At 42.5% G+C, this 21,731-nt stretch overlaps 1 protein-coding gene and 1 pseudogene across 1 annotated transcript; both read left to right on the plus strand.

The window, feature by feature from the left end:
- Positions 1-21,731, plus strand: part of Erich1 (glutamate-rich 1) — a gene marked incomplete at its 5' end in the record, with an annotated part of 52,793,804 nt that overhangs the window by 48,065,740 nt on the left and 4,706,333 nt on the right.
- Positions 1,279-3,500, plus strand: Pkml1 (pyruvate kinase M1/2 like 1; annotated as a pseudogene). Its single transcript, XR_015640060.1, has one exon. The product of XR_015640060.1 is annotated as a pyruvate kinase M1/2 like 1, transcript variant X2 (transcript).

Consider the following 21,731-nt stretch of genomic DNA (forward strand, 5'->3'; position numbering starts at 1 on the left):
ATAAACAAACTGAAAGAACAAAACCACATGATCTTTTCATTAGATGCTGAGAAAGCATTTGACAAAATTCAACACCCCTTCATGATAAAAGTCCTGGAAAGAATAGGAATTCAAGGCCCATACCTAAACATAGTAAAAGCCATATACGGCAAACCAGTTGCTAACATTAAACTAAATGGAGAGAAACTTGAAGCAATCCCACTAAAATCAGGGACTAGACAAGGCTGCCCACTCTCTCTCTACTTATTCAATATAGTTCTTGAAGTTCTAGCCAGAGCAATCAGACAACAAAAGGAGATCAAAGGGATACAGATCGGAAAAGAAGAGGTCAAAATATCACTATTTGCAGATGACATGATAGTATATTTAAGTGATCCCAAAAGTTCCACCAGAGAACTACTAAAGCTGATAAACAACTTCAGCAAAGTGGCTGGGTATAAAATTAACTCAAATAAATCAGTTGCCTTCCTCTATACAAAAGAGAAACAAGCCGAGAAAGAAATTAGGGAAACGACACCCTTCATAATAGACCCAAATAATATAAAGTACCTCGGTGTGACTTTAACCAAGCAAGTAAAAGATCTGTACAATAAGAACTTCAAGACACTGAGGAAAGAAATTGAAGAAGACCTCAGAAGATGGAAAGATCTCCCATGCTCATGGATTGGCAGGATTAATATAGTAAAAATGGCCATTTTACCAAAAGCAATCTACAGATTCAATGCAATCCCCATCAAAATACCAATCCAATTCTTCAAAGAGTTAGACAGAACAATTTGCAAATTCATCTGGAATAACAAAAAACCCAGGATAGCTAAAGCTATCCTCAACAATAAAAGGACTTCAGGGGGAATCACTATCCCTGAACTCAAGCAGTATTACAGAGCAATAGTGATAAAAACTGCAAGGTATTGGTGCAGAGACAGACAGATAGACCAATGGAATAGAATTGAAGACCCAGAAATGAACCCACACACCTATGGTCACTTGATTTTTGACAAAGGAGCCAAAACCATCCAATGGAAAAAAGATAGCATTTTCAGCAAATGGTGCTGGTTCAACTGGAGGGCAACATGTAGAAGAATGCAGATCGATCCATGCTTATCACCCTGTACAAAGCTTAAGTCCAAGTGGATCAAGGACCTCCACATCAAACCAGACACACTCAAACTAATAGAAGAAAAACTAGGGAAGCATCTGGAACACATGGGTACTGGAAAAAATTTCCTGAACAAAACACCAATGGCTTATGCTCTAAGATCAAGAATCGACAAATGGGGCACAGCAGCGACCCGTCCTAAGTCGACAGACGTCCTCTTTAGGTATTGCAACAGGATCTGAAGTACCCCCGAGGATCTCAGAAACCATGCCCAAGCCAGACAGCGAAGCAGGGACTGCCTTCATTCAGACCCAGCAGCTCCATGCAGCCATGGCTGACACCTTCCTGGAACACATGTGCCGCCTGGACATTGACTCCGCACCCATCACGGCCCGCAACACTGGGATCATCTGTACCATTGGCCCTGCTTCCCGATCTGTGGAGATGCTGAAGGAGATGATTAAGTCTGGGATGAATGTGGCTCGGCTGAATTTCTCTCATGGAACCCATGAGTACCATGCAGAGACTATCAAGAATGTCCGTGCAGCCACAGAAAGCTTTGCATCTGATCCCATTCTCTACCGACCTGTTGCGGTGGCTCTGGATACAAAGGGACCTGAGATCCGGACTGGACTCATCAAGGGCAGCGGCACCGCAGAGGTGGAGCTGAAGAAGGGAGCCACACTGAAGATCACCCTGGACAACGCCTACATGGAGAAGTGCGACGAGAACATCCTGTGGCTGGACTATAAGAACATCTGCAAGGTGGTGGAGGTGGGCAGCAAGATCTACGTGGACGATGGGCTCATCTCCCTGCAGGTGAAGGAGAAAGGTGCTGACTACCTGGTGACAGAAGTGGAAAATGGTGGCTCCTTGGGCAGCAAGAAGGGCGTGAACCTGCCTGGTGCTGCTGTGGACCTCCCTGCTGTGTCAGAAAAGGACATCCAGGACCTGAAGTTTGGGGTGGAGCAGGACGTGGACATGGTGTTTGCGTCTTTCATCCGCAAGGCGGCTGACGTGCATGAGGTTAGGAAGGTCCTGGGAGAGAAGGGCAAGAACATCAAGATCATCAGCAAAATCGAGAACCATGAAGGTGTCCGCAGGTTTGATGAGATTTTGGAGGCCAGCGATGGAATCATGGTAGCTCGTGGTGACCTGGGCATTGAGATTCCGGCAGAGAAGGTCTTCCTAGCTCAGAAGATGATGATTGGACGATGCAACCGAGCTGGGAAGCCAGTCATCTGCGCCACCCAGATGCTGGAGAGCATGATCAAGAAGCCACGCCCCACCCGTGCTGAAGGCAGTGACGTGGCCAATGCAGTCCTAGATGGAGCTGACTGCATCATGCTGTCCGGAGAAACAGCCAAAGGGGACTACCCTCTGGAGGCTGTTCGCATGCAGCACCTGATTGCCCGAGAGGCAGAGGCTGCCATCTACCACTTGCAGTTATTCGAGGAACTCCGCCGCCTGGCGCCCATTACCAGCGACCCCACAGAAGCTGCCGCCGTGGGTGCCGTGGAGGCCTCCTTCAAGTGCTGCAGTGGGGCCATTATCGTGCTCACCAAGTCTGGCAGGAGTGCTCACCAAGTGGCCCGGTACCGCCCAAGGGCTCCTATCATTGCTGTGACACGCAATCCCCAGACAGCCCGCCAGGCCCATCTGTACCGTGGCATCTTTCCTGTGCTGTGTAAGGATGCCGTACTGGATGCCTGGGCTGAGGACGTTGATCTTCGTGTGAACTTGGCCGTGAATGTTGGCAAGGCCCGAGGCTTCTTCAAGAAGGGAGATGTGGTCATTGTGCTGACTGGATGGCGCCCTGGCTCTGGCTTCACCAACACCATGCGTGTAGTGCCTGTACCATGATGATCCTCTGGAGCTTCTCTTCTAGCCCCTGTCCCTTCCCCTCCCCTATCCTATCCATTAGGCCAGCAACGCTTGTAGTGCTCACTCTGGGCCATAGTGTGGCGCTGGTGGGCTGGGACACCAGGAAAAATTAATGCCTCTGAAACATGCAATAGAGCCCAGCTATTTTTCATGGCCCTACTTGAGCCAGGGGTGAAGGAGGAATGCAGGATTGGAAACCCTCTGACTTTATCACAGAAGGGCAGCATTATCTCTGTGTTCTTTGCTCCTGTAGAAAGTTTTCCAGAGAATTCCCAGCCCTGGCCTGGAATCAGGAGACAGCAAGAACAGAGGCTGGGGGCCCAGGGTTCCCATGTAGATGACTTTTGGCCCTATCCCTGACTTGCTTTCCCAACAGCTTTGGCCTCTCTCCTCGTGCACTCCACTGCTGTCCCTGCAGATGTTCCACTCTCCACCTCGTACTCTGCAGCGTCTCCAGGCCTGTTGCTATAGTGCCCACCTGAAGGTCAATAAACAGCAGCGGAAGCAAAAAAAAAAAGAATCGACAAATGGGATCTCATAAAACAGCAAAGCTTCTGTAAGGCAAAGGACACTGTGGTTAGGACAAAACGGCAACCAACAGATTGGGAAAAGATCTTTACCAATCCTACAACAGATAGAGGCCTTATATCCAAAATATACAAAGAACTCAAGAAGTTAGACCGCAGGGAAACAAATAACCCTATTAAAAAATGGGGTTCAGAGCTAAACAAAGAATTCACAGCTGAGGAATGCCGAATGGCTGAGAAACACCTAAAGAAATGTTCAACATCTTTAGTCATAAGGGAAATGCAAATCAAAACAACCCTGAGATTTCACCTCACACCAGTGAGAATGGCTAAGATCAAAAACTCAGGTGACAGCAGATGCTGGCGAGGATGTGGAAAAGAGGAACACTCCTCCATTGTTGGTGGGATTGCAAACTGGTACAACTATTCTGGAAATCAGTCTGGAGGTTCCTCAGAAAATTGGACATTGAACTGCCTGAGGATCCAGCTATACCTCTCTTGGGCATATACCCAAAAGATGCCCCAACATATAAAAAAGACACGTGCTCCACTATGTTCATTGCAGCCTTATTTATAATAGCCAGAAGCTGGAAAGAACCCAGATGCCCTTCAACAGAGGAATGGATACAGAAAATGTGGTACATCTACACAATGGAATATTACTCAGCTATCAAAAACAACGAGTTTATGAAATTCGTAGGCAAATGGTTGGAACTGGAAAATATCATCCTGAGTGAGCTAACCCAATCACAGAAAGACATACATGGTATGCACTCATTGATAAGTGGCTATTAGCCCAAATGCTTGAATTACCCTAGATCCCTAGAACAAACGAAACTCAAGACGGATGATCAAAATGTGAATGCTTCACTCCTTCTTTAAATGAGGAAAAAGAATACCCTTGGCAGGGAATGGAGAGGCAAAGATTAAAACAGAGACTGAAGGAACACCCATTCAGAGTCTGCCCCACATGTGGCCCATACATATACAGCCACCCAATGAGACAAGATGGATGAAGCAAGAAGTGCAGACCAACAGGAGCCGGATGTAGATCGCTCCTGAGAGACACAGCCAGAATACAGCAAATACAGAGGTGAATGCCAGCAGCAAACCACTGAACTGAGAATAGGTCCCCCGTTGAAGGAATCAGAGAAAGAACTGGAAGAGCTTGAAGGGGCTCGAGACCCCATATGTACAACAATGTCAAGCAACCAGAGCTTCCAGGGACTAAGCCACTACCTAAAGACTATACATGGACTGACCCTGGACTCTGACCTCATAGGTAGCAATGAATATCCTAGTAAGAGCACCAGTGGAAGGGGAAGCCCTGGGTCCTGCTAAGACTGAACCCCCAGTGAACTAGACTGGTGGGGGGAGGGCGGCAATGGGGGCAGGGTTGGGAGGGGAACACCCATAAGGAAGGAGAGGGGGGAGGGGGATGTTTGCCCGGAAACCGGGAAAGGGAATAACACTCGAAATGTATATAAGAAATACTCAAGTTAATAAAAAAAATTAAAAAAAAAAAACTCAGGAAGAGGAACACTCCTCCATTGTTGGTGGGATTGCAAACTAGTACAACCAGTCTGGAAATCAGCCTGGAGGTTCCTCAGAAAATTGGACATTGAACTACTGGAGGACCCAGCTATACCTCTCTTGGGCATATACCCAAAAGATGCCCCAACATTTAACAAAGACACGTGCTCCACTATGTTCATAGCAGCCTTATTTATAATAGCCAGAAGCTGGAAAGAACCCAAATGCCCTTCAACAGAGGAATGGATACAGAAAAGGAGGTGTATCCTCACAATGGAATACTACTCAGCTATCAAAAACAATGACTTTATGAAATTCATAGGCAAATGGATGGAACTGGAAAGTATCATCCTGAGTGAGGTAACCCAATCACAGAAAGACATACATGGTATGCACTCATTGATAAGTGGCTATTAGCCCAAATGCTTGAATTACTCTAGATGCACAGAACACATGAAACTCAAGACGGATGATCAAAATGTGAATGCTTCACTCCTTCCTTAAAAGGGGAACAAGAATACCCTTGGGAGGGAAAGGGAGGCAAAGTTTAGAACAGAGGCAGAAGGAACCCTGCCCCACATATGGCCCATACATCTACATCCACCAAACTAGATAAGATGGATGAAGCAAAGAAGTGCAGGTCGACAGAAGCCGGATGTAGATCTCTCCTAAGAGACACAGCCAGAATACAGCAAATACATAGGCGGATGCCATCATTAAACCACTGAACTGAGAACGGGACCACCGTTGAAGGAATCAGAGAAAGGACTCGAAGAGCTTGAAGGGGCTCGAGACCCCATATGTACAACAATGCCAACAAACCAGAGCTTCCAGGAACTAAGCTACTACCTAAAGACTATACATGGACTGACCCTGGGCTCCAACCGCATAGGTAGCAATGAATAGCCTAGTAAGAGCACCAGTGGAAGGGGAAGCCCTGGGTCCTGCCAAGACTGAACCCCCAGTGAACAGGATTGTTGGGGGGAGGGCGGTAATGGGGGCGGATGGGGAGGGGAACACCCATAGAGAAGGGGAGGGGTAGAGGTTAAGGGGATGTTGGCCTGGAAACTGGGAAAGGGAATAACAATCAAAATATAAATAAGAAATACCCAAGTTAATAAAGATGGAAAAAAAGATATCCATTAACTAAAACTTTATTATTAAATCTGACCTGATCCAAATTTGCAGATAAGGGTTTCAACACCCTACACCCTTAATATTCATTTCCATACATTATATCCAAATTAGTTTCTACAAATCAAAAAAGTAAAAACAGTTTTGGGAAAGACAGTATACATCTTTATGAATAACACAGTATGATTCATCTTGATGCACCAATTAGAAGTCAATGCCTCTATGAATGTCGAAGTACAGAGGATCTGGGAAAGTCCTAAGAAAACACAGGACAAGGAAGGCCCTTATCTAAAAATGACCATCACCATTTTCTTAGCCAAAAAAACATAGATTTCCTCAGAAGTGGTTAGGTGATTCAATGGGTCTACGTTTGGGGTTCAAAAACATAGGCATAAAAGTAGATCTTTTTGGAAGTTACAAGAACCTCAAGAAGCATTTTAAACTCACCCAAGGTCTTTATAATTTAGATAAAGAATAAATCCACCTACCTCAAGTCTGGTATTAGGAGTTAATGGTTTTCCAGCCAGTAATGGTTTCACAACCATTGTAATCATAGACAGATTATCATCCAAAAAAAAATTCCATCTAGCCTTTAACTCAGTCACTCACAGGATAAAATCCTAGGTTTTGCTTGCAGCCCCTTGTCTCATGTCACATACAAAATGAAAAGATAACTGGTTGAAGACTTTTATGTAAAACCTCACAATATAAAACAGGAAAAAATATGGTGCAAGATCTCTGCACCATCTCTCAGAAGAGCAGCTCTGTTACTACGACCCAAGGAAAGTAAGCATTTATAGCAAAATTAAGCAAATGAGGATAAATCAAGCTAAAAATCTTTTTCACAGAAAGGGGCTAACAAAGTAAGAATAATACCAGGAACTAGTCAAAATGTAAATAATCCATATATCTAATGTGTGTGCAACATCCTAATTATAGTAGGAAATAAGACAATAAAGAGAAACACATAAAGGAGCCCAATTAAAACAATGCCAAAAACATGAACGTATTTATTCATAGGCTGGTGTGCAAAGAACAGTTGTCAATGAAACAGTGCTCCGCATCACTAATCACTGGAGAAATAAAATTTAAAATCCAAATGAGATGCTATTCAGCTCTCATTTAAAAGGCCATCATCTAAACAACAGATGACAGTAGATGGAGATACAGTGATTATTTCCACGATGCTCCTGGCAGGGAATATCAACACAACTATTGTGTAATCATTATCTCTCTTGTGGATGTCCTCAGAACAACTACTGGACTATATGCCACCCAAAAGGACTAATGAATACATACCCAAAAGGACTGAAAGAAAATCTGCCCAAAATATATCTGCACTCATTCACTAGGTCATAACAATTTATAATAATCAAAAATGTAATTTACTGCCATGGAGCTTGATTGAATAAGGAACAAGGAAAATTTGGAATACATATGTGCCAGAATACCATTCCAACATTAAAAAATAATAGACTTCTGCCAGTGGCAAACAGATGAATTGGCCGAACACCACACACACAACCATAGGAAGACATTAACGTGTGGAAATGTCACACTTAAGAAGCGGTGAATAGGGGTTGGGGATTTAGCTCAGTGGTAGAGCACTTGCCTAGGAAACGCAAGGCCCTGGGTTCGGTCCCCAGCTCTGAAAAAAAAAGAACCAAAAAAAAAAAAAAGCGGTGAATAAGAAAAGCCTATGACTCATTACAGGGCCATGTAGTAAATGAGAATCTACTGTCCACAGAACATGTACTTTTAATTTGACAGGGGCCAAAAAACTCAAACTATGTGGCAGCTGAGTGAATATATCTATTGATGATATATAATGGGACAGTGAATCTCAACTGTCACATCACAAATAATGGAAATGACTGCTTACTGTAAGGCAGGTTTAATAATTCTATACCACGGATTTCTATCTAAATATTACATTCTTCCAATAAAGTATGCAATTATGGATAGTCCTTTTTTAATTTTTAGAATTTAATACATATATTAATAAAAATATGATCGCATCTACCCCCATCTCTCTCCCTTCTAATGGCAGTGTATCCCCAAATCTGAGCCAGAGGAGACCTGAGACTGGAGACGAGTCTCAGGAGATATTGAAGGTCTTCACTGTACGGCAAACACTCACCTGGAAAGGGGCTTTTCTGAGATGATGTTTTCAGGCCTCCATTTTGATAAATGATACTAGGAGTAGACCTCTACTCTTCTAATATTTGCTAGTTTCAAAAGTATTCCAAAATATGAGATACTTGGTACTAACTTCCTTAAGATGTCATCACTGATCAATGTTCTATACACACTAGAGCTACACCAGCATTCCCTGGAATCTATGAATTCATCAAATATAGATAATTGTGGAAATTTTTGAAACAACACAGGAAACTCATCTGTAAGAGATTAAGGGGGAAAAATGGGACAGGGAGGCTTAAATTAGGTTAGAAAATATAGGGCAGGGTAGAGGAGAGATATGGAGAAAGATAAAGATTTTTCAGAGAAATCGGGTGGAAAGTTGCTACTTTAGAAGACCCTGAAGGTGACAGGAATCCCACAGGAAGACCAACAGAGTCTTCCTGGACCCCTGGGAGCTCTCAGAGTCTGAGTCACCAACCAAAGAACAAATGGTCTGGAACAAAGACCCCAGCACATATGTAGCCAACATCAGCTCAGTCTCCATAGCTGCCTTGTCTGGCCTCAGTGGGAGAGGATGTGCCTAATCTGATAGATGTGCCGGGGTGGGAGGATACCCATGGGGCCCCGCCCTCTCAAAGGAGAAGGGGAGGGAGAAGGGAGGACCCTGTGAGGGAGGGACCAAGAGGGGAAGCAGTGTTTTAGATGTAAATAAATAAAGAAAAAGCATCCTTCCGATACGTATGGTTATATGTCTATGTATAGGTTGTGGGACTTGAAAGAGGACCACGACATGGTTAAAGAGAAAATTTGGGAATGGAGGAAGATTGATCAAAATTAAACATACTGAAAGCAGAAGGACAAGTATTAATGATGGAAGGCTATGGAGGAAGGAAAAGAAGGAAGAGGATCAATCAAAAGTGTGCATGACAGTGGTGTCTTAGCTAGGGTTTTATTGGTGCACAGAAACATCATGATCAATAGCAAGTTGGGGAGGAAAGGGTTTGTTTGGCTCCCACTTCCAGTTCATTGGAGGAAGCCAGGACAAGAATTCAAGCAGGCAAGGAACCTGGCGGCAGGACGTGACACAGAGGCCACAGACGAGTGCTGCTTACTGGCTTGCTCTATATGGCTTACTCAGCCTGCTTTCTTATAGAATCCAAGACCACCAGATCAAAGACGGTAGCACTCACCATGGGCTGGGCCTCTCCCATTGATCACTAACTGAGAAATGCCTTACTGCTGGAACTCATGGAGGCATTTCCTCAACTGAGTCTCCTTTGTCTTTGATGGCTCTAACTTGTGTCAAGTGGACACAAAAAACCAACCTGTACGAATGGCCTAATGAACTTTATTACCTTGCATGTCAATTAAAAATAAAAACTAGAACTCTGCACCACATCAAAACTCTCTGCCCGGGGCTGGAGAGATGGCTCAGTGGTTAAGAGCACTGATTGCTCTTCCAGAGGTCCTGAGTTCAAATCCCAGCAACCACATGGTGGCTCACAACCATCTGTAGTAGGATCTGATGCCCTCTTCTGGTGTGTCTGAAGACAGCTACAGTGTACTTACATATAATAAATAAATAAATGTTTTTAAAAAAATATTTAAAAAAAACAAAAAAAATCTCTCTGCCCAGGCACACCATCTACATACTTCTCCAGGGTCTAGACTGGTGAGTTTCCCTGACCCTCCCTAACCACACACTCTCTCCAACCCACCAGATCCAGCCTGAGACCCACATTCCGTGCCCTGGTATAGTCTGTCTCTCCCTACCTGTGGCATCTGCCAGTACATTTCCTATCTATTCCCCAATCCACAGGCCCCTCCAATGTCACATACAAATTTCCACCCAGCCAGATATAACCCACACTCCAGGCTTGGACCAATATCTCAACCACATAACTCGGAGGGAAGCCTTTTGAAAAGAATGACTTCAGTAGAAGATAAAATACCAGAACTTGAAGATGAAGTCGTGGATCTAGACCAAATGAGTAAACGATAAGGTAGATAGATAGATAGATAGATAGATAGATAGATAGATAGATAGATAGATAGAAAAGGAATACACAGGAAATATGTACCACCATGAAAAAAAGATCAAAACTATTATAGGCATAGATGAGGGAAACAATCCCAAATCCATGACGTAGAACAGATCTTCTAAAAGATGACAGAAAAACTTCCCCCGCTATGGGGAGATGCACCCACGCAAGTAAGAGATGCACATAACTCACAAAGTAAACAAACTCAGAAAAGAAAATCATAATTAAAACAGTAAATATACACAACAAAAAAATGTGTATTGAAACCTGACAACAAACTAAAGAACACATAGAAAGGAAGAAAAACGTTGAAAGCCAGAGAGCTTGGAACAATGTACTCCAAGTCCTAAAAGACTAAATACCTAATAAAGCTATCCACCATGATTAAGGGAGAAATGAAAAAAATCACAATATAAACAGTCTGAGAAAATTTATATCCAACAAAACAAACCGAAGGAAAGTGCAGGAACCAAGGATGTTTTGCTGAAGAGGAGAATGAGAATAACAGAAAGAATGATGGAGAAATATGAAGCAAACCTTCTGCTGCGCCTTCTCCTCATTCTCTACCCTCACTCCCTGGAGACTAACTGAGCATATCCTAGTAGAGTACCCTGATTTCCTCCCTCTTATAAAGTACCTCCAACACCCCCAGGCCATTGCATTCCTAAGTTTCAGAAAAAAAAAAACTTTACATGGAATCGCTAGTGGCCATACCCATCAAAACCCCAGGAAATTTTTCCTACAGACAACACATAGCCACCGCACTCTCCCAGTAACCAGAGAGGAGACATAACAAGGAACGAAACACTTGACAAAGATAAGACCAGGTACCTGAGCACCTGAAATTACAATCATCCAAGTCCCAGAAGCCTTTATACCAGCATAAACACAGCGACAGCCAGAACAGAATGTCTCCACAGATATCCTACCATAGTGGGCCCTGAATATTCCAATGTAGCTGAAACACAAGAAAAACGCTTCAAAATGGCCTTTATGACTATGATGAAAGGTCCTTAACAAAAAATAGTCTCTTAAAGAAACGTATGGAAACAGAACTAGTAGGAAAAATAAATAAAAATATTCAAGACTTGAAACTAGAAATTAAATCAATAAAGAAAACTCAAACTGAAGAAAATCTGGAAGTGAAAATTTTAGGAACTCAAACAGGACCCAAAGAAGCAAACTCCACTAACAGAACACAGGAGATGGGAAAGAGAATGTCAGGCATTGAAGACACGACAGAAGAAATGAATACATTAGCTAAAAATATGGTTCATTTACACAATGGAATACTATTCAACTATAAAGGAGGAGGCCATCATGAGTTTTGCAGGCAAATGGATGGAACTAGAAAGTATCATCCTGAGTGAGGTAACTCAAGCCCAAAGGAACATTTATGACAGGAGCCTACCATGGCTGCCCTCGGAGAAGTCCAACAAACAGCTGACTGAGACAGACGCAGATACTTACACTCAACCAATGGACTGAAGTCGGCGACCCCTGTGGTTGAATTAGGGAAAGGCTGGAAAAAGTCGAGGAGGAGGGTGACTCTATAGGAAGACCAGCAGTCTCAACTAACCTGAACTCCTGAGATCTCTCAGACGCTGTTTGTTTGTTTGTTTGTTTGTTTGTTTGTTTGTTTGTTTTTACACTTCAGATTTTATTCCCCTCCCAGTCCACCCTCCAACTGTTCCATATCCCATACCCCACTCCCTACCCTGTCTCCATAAAGATGTCCCCACTCCCAACCCCACCAGACTTCTAAACTTTTGTGGCCTCCAGTTTCTTGAAGGTTAGGTGCATCTTCTCTGACTGAACCCAGACCGGAAAATCCTCTGCTGTATATGTGTTGGGGGCCTCATCTCAGCTGGTGTATGCTGCCTGGTCAGTGATCCAGTGTCTGAGAGATCGAGTGGGTCCAGGTTAATTGAGACTACTGATCTTCCTACAGGGTCACCCTCCTCCTTAGCTTCCTCCAGTTCTTCCCTAATTCAACCACAGGGGTCGGGGAGCTTCTGTTTGTTGGTTGGATGTAAATATCTGCATCTGACTCTTTCAGCTGCTTGTTGGGTCTTTCAGAGAGCAGTCATGGTAGGTCCCTTTTTATGAGTGCCCCATAGCCTCAGTAATGGTGTCAGCCCTTGGGGCCTCCCCTTGAGGTCTCCCCCTTTGAGCCTGTCACTGGACTTTCTTTCCTCAGGTTTTTCTTCATTTTCATTCATGCAGTTCTTTCGGACAAGAACAATTATGGGTCAGAGTTTTGACTGTGGGGTAACGACCCCATCCCTCACTTGATGCCCTGTCTTTCTGCTGGAGGTGGACTCTGCAACTTCGCCCTCCCCACTGTAGGGCACTTCATCTATCCCCTGTCCCCTTGGAGTCCTGAGAGCACCTCCAAGGTCTCTGGTACATTCCGGAGGGTAATTCCAACCTTCTACCTCCTGAGGTTTCCTGTTTCCATTCTTTCTACTGGCCCTTAGGGCTTCAGGTCTTTTCCCCCACCCAATACCAGACCATGGTCCCCTCTACTCCCCCCCATCCCCTTTCTCTCCTAGGTCCCTTCCTCCACCCTTTGTGGTTGTTTTCTTCTTCCTCTCAAGTGGGACTGAGGCCTCCTCACTTGGGCCCTTCAGCTTGTTGACCTTTTTAAATTCTGTGGACTATATCTTGAGTATTTTGTACTTTTTTGACTAATGTCCACCTATTAGTGAGGATATACCGTGCATGTCCTTTTGTGAGTCACCATGTGGTTGCTGGGAATTGAACTCAGGACCTCTGGAAGAGCAGTCAGTGCTCTTAACCACTGAGCCATCTCTCCAGCCTTTTTTTTTAAAGATTTATTTTTATTCATATGAGTACACTGCACCTGTCTTCAGACACACCAGAAGAGGGCATCAGATCCCATTACATATTGTTGTGAGCCACCATGTGGTTGCTGGGAATTGAACTCAGGACCTCTGGAAGAGCACTCAGTGTTCTTAACCGCTAAGCCCCCCCCTCCTTTTTTTTAAAGATTTATGTGCATGTTCTTTTGGATCTGAGTTACCTTACTCAAGATGATATTTTCTAGTTCTATCCATTTGCCTGCAAAACTCAAGATGTCCTCATTCTTAATAGCTGGGCAGTGTTCCACTGTATAAATGAACCATATTTTCTGTATTCATTCTTCTGTCCTGGGACATCTGGGTTCTTTCCAGCTTCTGGCTATCACAAATAAGGCTGCTATGAAAATAGTGTAGCACATGCCCCTGTGGCATGGTGGGGCATCTTTTGGGTACCCAGAGTGGTATTGCTGGGTCTTTAGGTAGATCTATTTCTAATTTTCTGAGGAACCTCCAAATTGATTTCCAGAGTGGTTGTACCAGTTTGCAATCCCACCAGCAATGGAGGAGTGTTCCTCTTTGTCCACATCCTTGCCAACATGTGTTGTAACCTGAGGTTTTGATCTTAGCCATTCTGATTCATGTAAGGTGGAATCTCAGGGTCATTTTGATTTGCGTTTCTCTGATCACTACAGACTTTCAGCATTTCTTTAGGTGCTTCTCAGCCATTTTGAATTCTCAGTTTAGTTCTATACCCCATTTTTTGATTGGATTGTTTGGGGGGGGGGGGTTGGTGGTTAGTTTCTTGAATTCTTTATATATTTTGGATATTAGCCCTCTGTCAGATGTGGGGTTAGTGAAGTTTTTTTGCAATCTGTAGGTTAGTCAATAAAACTTGTTTTATTGACTATGTCCTTTACCTTACAGAAGCTTTCCAGTTACATGAAGTCCCATTTATCAATTCTTGATCTTACAGCATGAGCCATTTGGCGTTCTGTTCAGGAAATCTCCCCTGTGCCAATGAGTTCAAGGCTCTTTCCTGCTTCCTCTTCTATTAGATTGAGTGTATCTGGTTTTATATTGAGGTCCTTGATCCACTAGGACTTGAACTTTGTGCAAGATGTAGGTCTACTTTCATTTTTCTATATATAGACTGCAAGTTAGACCAGCACCATTTACTGAAGATGCTTTCTTTTTTCCATTGTATATTTTTTGGCTTTTTTGTCAAAGATCAAGTCTGTGGTTTTATTTCTGAGTCTTCAGGTATCACTATTTGCAGATGATATGATAGTCTACATAAACAACCTAAAAAATTCTACCAGAACTTCTCCAGCTGACAAACAACTTCAGCAAAGTGGCCAGATATAAAATTAACTCAAATAAATCCATAGCCTTCCTTTATACAAATGATAAACAGGCTGAGAAACAAATTAGGGAAACAACTCCCTTAACAATAGCCACAAATAATATAAAATATCTTGGGGTAACTCTAACCAAACAAGTGAAAGATCTGTATGACAATAACTTTAAGTCTCTCAAGAAAGAAAATGGAGAGATCTCCCATGTTCATTAATTGGCAGAATTAATATAGTAAAAATGACCATCCCACCAAAGGCAATCTACAGATTCAAAATACCCATCAAAATCCCAACATAGTTCTTCAAAGACATGGAAAAAGCAATTCTCAAATTCATCTGGAAAGGCAAAAAAAAAAACCAGAATAGTGAAAACAATTCTTAACAATAAAAGAACGGCTGGGAGAATCACTATCCCTGATCTCAAGCTCTACTACAGAGCAATAGTGATAAAAACTTCATGGTATTGGCACAAAGACAGACAGTTTGATCAATAAAATAAAATGTTTTTAATTTTGAATATTGTGTTTTGTTTTCTAGGTTTTGAGAGTTTGTTGTGTTGGGATTTTTGGTTGTTTTGTTTTGTTTTTGAAAAAGAACTTAAAGTTGTATGGATAAGGAGAAAGAGAGGCTCTGGAAGGACTTGGCAGAGGGGAAGAATATGATCAAAAATATATTTATATTTTTAAAAATATTTTAAATAGTAAAAAAATGAAAAAGAAAAATCCAACACCAGATAGATGCACAGCAGAATTCTGCAAGACTTCTGAATAAGTGCCATAGCCATTTTTGAAGAAGAAAAAAGAAGACAAGGAAAGGGATGGAGGGAGAAAGGAAGGAAAGGAACACTCCCAACCTCCTTCATGAATCCGTGATTACTCTAATATCAAAACCAGGTAAAGAAACAACAGAAAGAAAGGAAGAAAGGAAGAAAGGAAGAAAGAAAGAAAGAAAGAGAGAGAGAGGGGGGGGGAGGGAGGGAGGGAGGGAGGGAGGAAGGAAGGAAGGAAGGAAGAAAGGAAGGAAGGAAGGAAGGAAGGAAGGAAGGAAGGGAGGAAGGAAGGAAGGAAGGGAGGGAGGAAAGACTGAAAACTTCAAGCCAATATCCCTGATGAATATGGACTCAAAAATACTCATTAAGCAGCAGTGGTGGAACGGGCCTTTGATTCCAGCATTAGGGAGGCAAAGGCAGGTGGCTCTCTGAATTTGAAGCCAGCCTAATCTACAGAGAGAGTTCCAGACCAGCCAGAGATACACAGAGAAACCCTATCTTGAAAACAACAAAGAAAGAAACAAAAATACTCAATAAAATACTTTCAAACAGAATACAGACCTATATCAAAAAGATGATCCACCATGACCAAGTTGACTTCTTCCCTGAAATTCAGGGAAGGTTCAGCATATGCAGGTCAATAAATTCAATAAATCACATAAGAATATTTAAAGGTAAAAAATATCCACAATATCATCTCAATGGGTAGAGAAAAGGCCTTTGACTAAATCTAGCATGCCTTCATGATATAAGTCCTGGAGAATATAGAAAAAGAGGGAACGTACCTCAATATAAAAAAAGTTATATACAAACTCCCACAGGCAATATATTAAATGGAGTCAGGCTTGAAGCAATGCAACTGAAGTCAGGAATGAGACAGGAATGATCTTCATTCCTGTCAATATTGTACTTGAAGCACTAGCCAGAGCAATAATTAAAGTAAGGAGATGTAAATACAGAAAGAAGAAATCAAACTACCCCTGTTTGCAGATAACCAAACAGTATGTCAAATAGCCTAAAAATTCTGCCATAAAACTTCTAGAAATGTTAAATGAACTCAGAAATTTGACAGGATACAGAATCAACTTGAACAAATAAATATCTTTACTGTATACCACCAAGAAACACATAGAAGAGGCAATAATGGCTACACTCATTCACAATAGCCTCAAAAAAATAGGAAAGAGAAGAGAAGGGGAGGGGAGAGAGGAGAGAAAAGGAAAGAAAGGGAAAGGAAGGGAAGTGAGGAAAGGAAAGGAAGGGAAAGCAAAGGAAAGGAAAGGAAAGGACAGGAGAGGAGAGGAGAGGAGAGGAGAGGAGAGGAGAGGAGAGGAGAGGAGAGGAGAGGAGAGGAAAGGAAAGGAAAGGAAAGGAAAGGAAAGGAAAGGAAAGGAAAGGAAAGGAAAGGAAAGGAAAAAGAAACATCTAGTAATAAACCTAATCAGGGTTGGAGAGATGGCTCTGAAGTTAAGAGCACTGACTGCTCTTCCAGAGGTCCTGAGTTCAATTCCCAGCAACCACACGGTAGCTCACAACCATCTATACTGGAATCCAATACCCTCTTCTGGTGTGTCTGAAGACAGCTACAGTGTACTCATATAAATGAGATAAATAAATACATACATATATAATATATATATTTATAATAAACTTAATCAAGGGCCATGCCTTTAATCCCAACATTCAGGAGACAGAGGCGGGTGGATCTCTAATTCAAAACTCAAACAGCACAGTAATGATATACACAGATTGATGGTAACCAACAGTTCTCTAATTGCACTTAAGATCTGCTCAACAAGAGGGAAATCATGCTTGGAAACTTAGCTAGCTACCCAGGGTTAGTGAAGTTGTGCATCTTGAAAAAAAGAGCTTACAACTACTACTTTACTAAAGTGGTATGATCTCTAACTACTTTCCAAACATTTGTCTATATACCCACAAATAAGTATAGTCTTCGCCCCTGACCAAGGAAACCTCTCTTTTCAAAAGGTGGAGACCATTTCAGAAAACCACTGGAAATAATTAAAATGCAGCATTGTGAAACTTAGTTCCAAGTGACTCTTCTAAAACACACCTAAGGTTCAGAGTTAATACACTGAAGTGGACAGAAAGATTGTAAATCAGGGATTTGCTGTCAGATTGTGTCTCTTATGAATGTCAGGGACTATACCCACAAATTCTTACCAACACAACTGTCTACACATGAGCTGAACAAGGAGGACACCAATGGGCATGCCAAGTGGATAGGGGCAAAGCCCACAAGGTTTCAACCCTACACAAAGAACTACAGTCAACCAAGAATGCTGAGAGCAGGATAGACCATACCAACTGCTTGTCCAATATCAAAGGTCGGCCCTGAAAAATTATGTCAAAGTAGTGTTATACAGATTGAACAGATTACATTTAGTAATATGTATACTAAAAACAATTAGTGAAAAAAGGGAGGAGCATGAATTTAAAGAGAGCAAAGAGGATCATATGGGACGATTTGAGGTCAAGGGAAATAGAAAAGGATATAATTGTATTAAAAATCAAAAATAAATAAAAATATGTTCGATACTTATTAAGTAATTAGTTAATTAATTGAGTAAATAATGCATGGATGGCTGAAGTTTAGATCCAAAAATCTGTTTGTAAAAGACTCCAGCAAGACAAGTGTGGATGCCAAGAGAATGGGGCTAAATTCATGGAAGGGGCTCACTAGTTGTGAAGACTTGGAAAGAGTACACAATGGAGTCCCCAGAGTCCTCCTACGCAGGGGCTCTACTGAAGAGTTGCTGCCCTCCTCCCAAGGTGTGCTTTCTCTGACATGATCGACGTAGGTAAAGAATAACCCACTTCCTTAACATCTTCAGCCTTAAACATTGTGTTATATTTACATTTGCTTCATACGAATATATTCTGTTGTTACAAAAAGGAAAAAAATTAAAACCAACTTTCTGCTATGAAGAAAAATGCTTCTCCACGGGGCCATCATTTCTTAAAATTAACATGGCTCCTTAAGGGCTCCTGTAACACACAAAGTAGACGGACTTGAGCTTCCTCCCCCATCAAACCACAAACTGCAGGAGTCGGTCCTTCCTTGTTTATTTTAAGTCACTCAATATTCAGGATCCAGGGAACCATGGACAACTCTGAAGCTCAAAACCCACAGAAATTTTCCAAACTAGAGCTTACCACTGCAAACCATGCATTGGACTGTGCTCCTTAAAGAAACTCCCACTAAGTTTCTTCTCCCTGAGGCTGGGATGAGTCTTCTGCCTCACTACCAGAATCCCCCTGGAAAACCCTACATTCTTATTCTGCCTCTCTTCTCTTGGGTCTGTGAGGTTAACTTTGTTTTCTAAGACTTTTCCTGACTTATCACAATGTAAAAGAACACAAAGCAAGTCAAACACATATTCTGAACATCCTGTTGGGGCAAACACTAGGGACCCTTGGCCAGCCAAGGCAACAAAGAAAACCAACACTAAGAAATATATTATGCTTTCTTTTTTTCTCTAGATTTTATTCCCCTCCCAGTCCACCCCTAAGAGTTCCACATTCCAGACCTCCTCCCCATTCTTCCCCTGCATTCCCCCCAACCCTGACTCCACAAGGATGTCCCCACCCTACCCACCCTGCCAGACTTCTAAACTCCCTGGGCCCTCCAGTCTCTCTCTTGAGGTTAGGTGCATCTTCTCTAACTGAACCCAGACTCAGGAGCCCTCTGCTGCATATGTGTTGGAACCCTCACCTCAGCTGGTGTCTGCTGCCTCTTTGGTGATCCAGTGTCTGAAAGACCTCGGGGGTTCAGGTTATTTGAGACTGCTGGACTCCTACAGGGTTGCCCTCCTCCTTAGCTTTGTCCAGCTTTTCCCTAATTCAACCATAGGGATCAGCAGCTTCTGTTCATTGGTTGGGTACACATATCTGCATCTGACTCTTTCAGCCGCTTGTTGGGTCTTTGGGAGAGCAGACATGGTAGGTCCCTTTTAGTCAATGTTCCATAGCCTCAGTAATGGTGTCAGGTCTTGGGGCCTCCCCTTGATCTGGAACCCACTTTGGGCCTGTCGCTGGACCTTCTTCTCCTCAGGCTCTTCTCCATTTCCATCCCTGTAGTTCTTAAGACTTATGGGTCAGAGTTTTGGCTGTGGGATAGCAACCCCATCCCTCACTTGATGCCCTGTCTTTCTGTTGGAAGTAGAGCTCCAATGATTTATGTTATGCCTTCTTATAGGCCCATGTTCAACTGTAGTTAAAATATACCAGTACACTATATCTTAAAACTCATAATTTATCAATTTTCCCTATGGCAAGATGTCATCTTCTAGTGAAACACCTTGGAAGTACATTTCGCTTGGACGTACGTTTCACCTCCCTATAACACAGTTTTGGTCTTGCTCTGTAAAGGTAAATGCACAAGCAACCCCTGAGGGAAAACAGCACCACTTCAGGAAACAAGTGTGAATGGCCCATGAGCTATTGGATCCATGAAGCAAGAAGAAAATGTTGTATTAAAAAATCAGATAATTTGAAGAAAATATTATCAGTTTAAGATTTACGCGCAATACTTACAAACATGTGTGGGTTTGGGAGAACAATTTGTTTTCATTACCTGTACTACATAATTTTTATGTAAAGGTATTAGGGAACACACTGGGTTTTTCATAATCACTCACTAAAAGAAATATAGAATGCAATTATGTTGTAATTTCTATGCTGTTTGAAAGATTTTGCTGGATGTATATGCTGTGGGAGAAAAATAAAGTTGTTGGTGCTTACTTGTAGGAGCTTGCCCTTTGATCTTGTTGAAGTTTGCTTCATCCATCCAGTGCGTGTGCATGTACATGCGTGATTTCCCTTTCTTTTTTTCCAATGATCTTTTGTAGCCCCCACAGAGTTTTTCCACCAGCTTCTTGTGGCCCCCAATGGAATTCTTCATCAGCCCCCTCCCAACTCCACACTTTGACTGTCAAAGCCAGTATTTGACAATAACTTAAAAATATGAAAGACAGGGCTGGAGAGATGGCTCAGTGGTTAAGAGCACCGACTGCTCTTCCCAAGGTCCTGAGTTCAAATCCCAGCAACCACATGGTGGCTCACAACCATCTGAAACAAGTCTGATGCCCTCTTCTGGTGTGTCTGAAGATAGCGACAGTGTAATCATAATATATAATAAATAAATAAAATATTTAAAAAAAATATGAAAGACAAATTATAGTGCAGAAGAAGTAGGAAGGAGGGAGAGATACAAATTTAGAGTTAAAAATGCATTGATAGTCACTCAAGAATTTCTATGACTGAAGAAATCATAGAGAGTACAGGAAACAATGAGGGAAATAAATTACCAAAGAATACAGAGGACATATTTTCAGAGATAAAAAAAGTCATATAACTCCTAAATTGAAAAAATCTACAAAATTCAAAGTAGGTGTACAAAAAGAGAATAATATGTCTGTACACACACACACACACACACACACACACACACACACACACACACACTATGCTCTCCAGTAGTGACCTAGTTTAGCATCGCTTTATTTATGCAGCCTCACTGCCCTCTGACCTCTCAGGTATCTCTGTCAGGTGTTCCTTTCCATCCCAGTCGAGCTTGGTGTCCTCATCCCTGATCCTTGGTCCCTGATTTTTTACTCCTCCTCCCTCTAGAGATATCTGATGTGAGGCCATGCTTATGCCATCAGAGATGAGGAAAGCGGGTTCTTACTCCACCTCTCATCAGCGTGGCGCCTTACGCTGAGACAGATGCAACTGGATCTATGGGAGCACTCTTAGCACACATCTCTGGAGTGGCTGCCCTGCCCTATTCACCTCAGGGTTCATGGTGACCATGGCCATAGCTACTCACAAAATGGAAAGTTCAGGGAAGGACCCTGTTTCCCCATACTCTGCTGAGGAATGCAGGTTACCAAACTCTCAAACTGGAATGAAGGTTCGCTTGTGAGAAATTAACCAAAAAATTGTCACGGGATGGTTGGAGCTCTATAAACATAACCATTAGAACCAAGCACCTACTTGACTAGGAGCAGGAAATTCCAATCCTCCAAGTCCCTTTCTGGGACATAGTTTTCCTTTCACTTTGTGATGTGAAGGATCATGCCTAGGAACCGCCTTCCGTGAGGTTTTATTTCTTGTCTTGCTTCAGCTACATAACAACTGCCTAATAATAATGTCATCCCAGTTTTGAAGAAAAAAGAAACCACTAAGTTGCAGAAATGTCTCTAGTCATGAAAGTAGGAAAGAGAGATATAACCTCCTAGACAGCTCAGTTCTTATGCTAAATGCCTCCCTGAAGGACCGGGATTCAAACAGCACAAGAGAAAGTGGCAGACCTGAGATTGTATCTATTTATTCCCATGATGAAACCTCACACTACTCATCTAGACAGTTTTGAAAGGAATTGTGTCTCCAGAGAGCT

The sequence above is a fragment of the Rattus norvegicus genome, chromosome 16 (assembly GCF_021556685.1).
Source record: "Rattus norvegicus strain SHRSP/BbbUtx chromosome 16, alternate assembly SHRSP_T2T, whole genome shotgun sequence".
Lineage (NCBI taxonomy): Eukaryota > Metazoa > Chordata > Mammalia > Rodentia > Muridae > Rattus > Rattus norvegicus.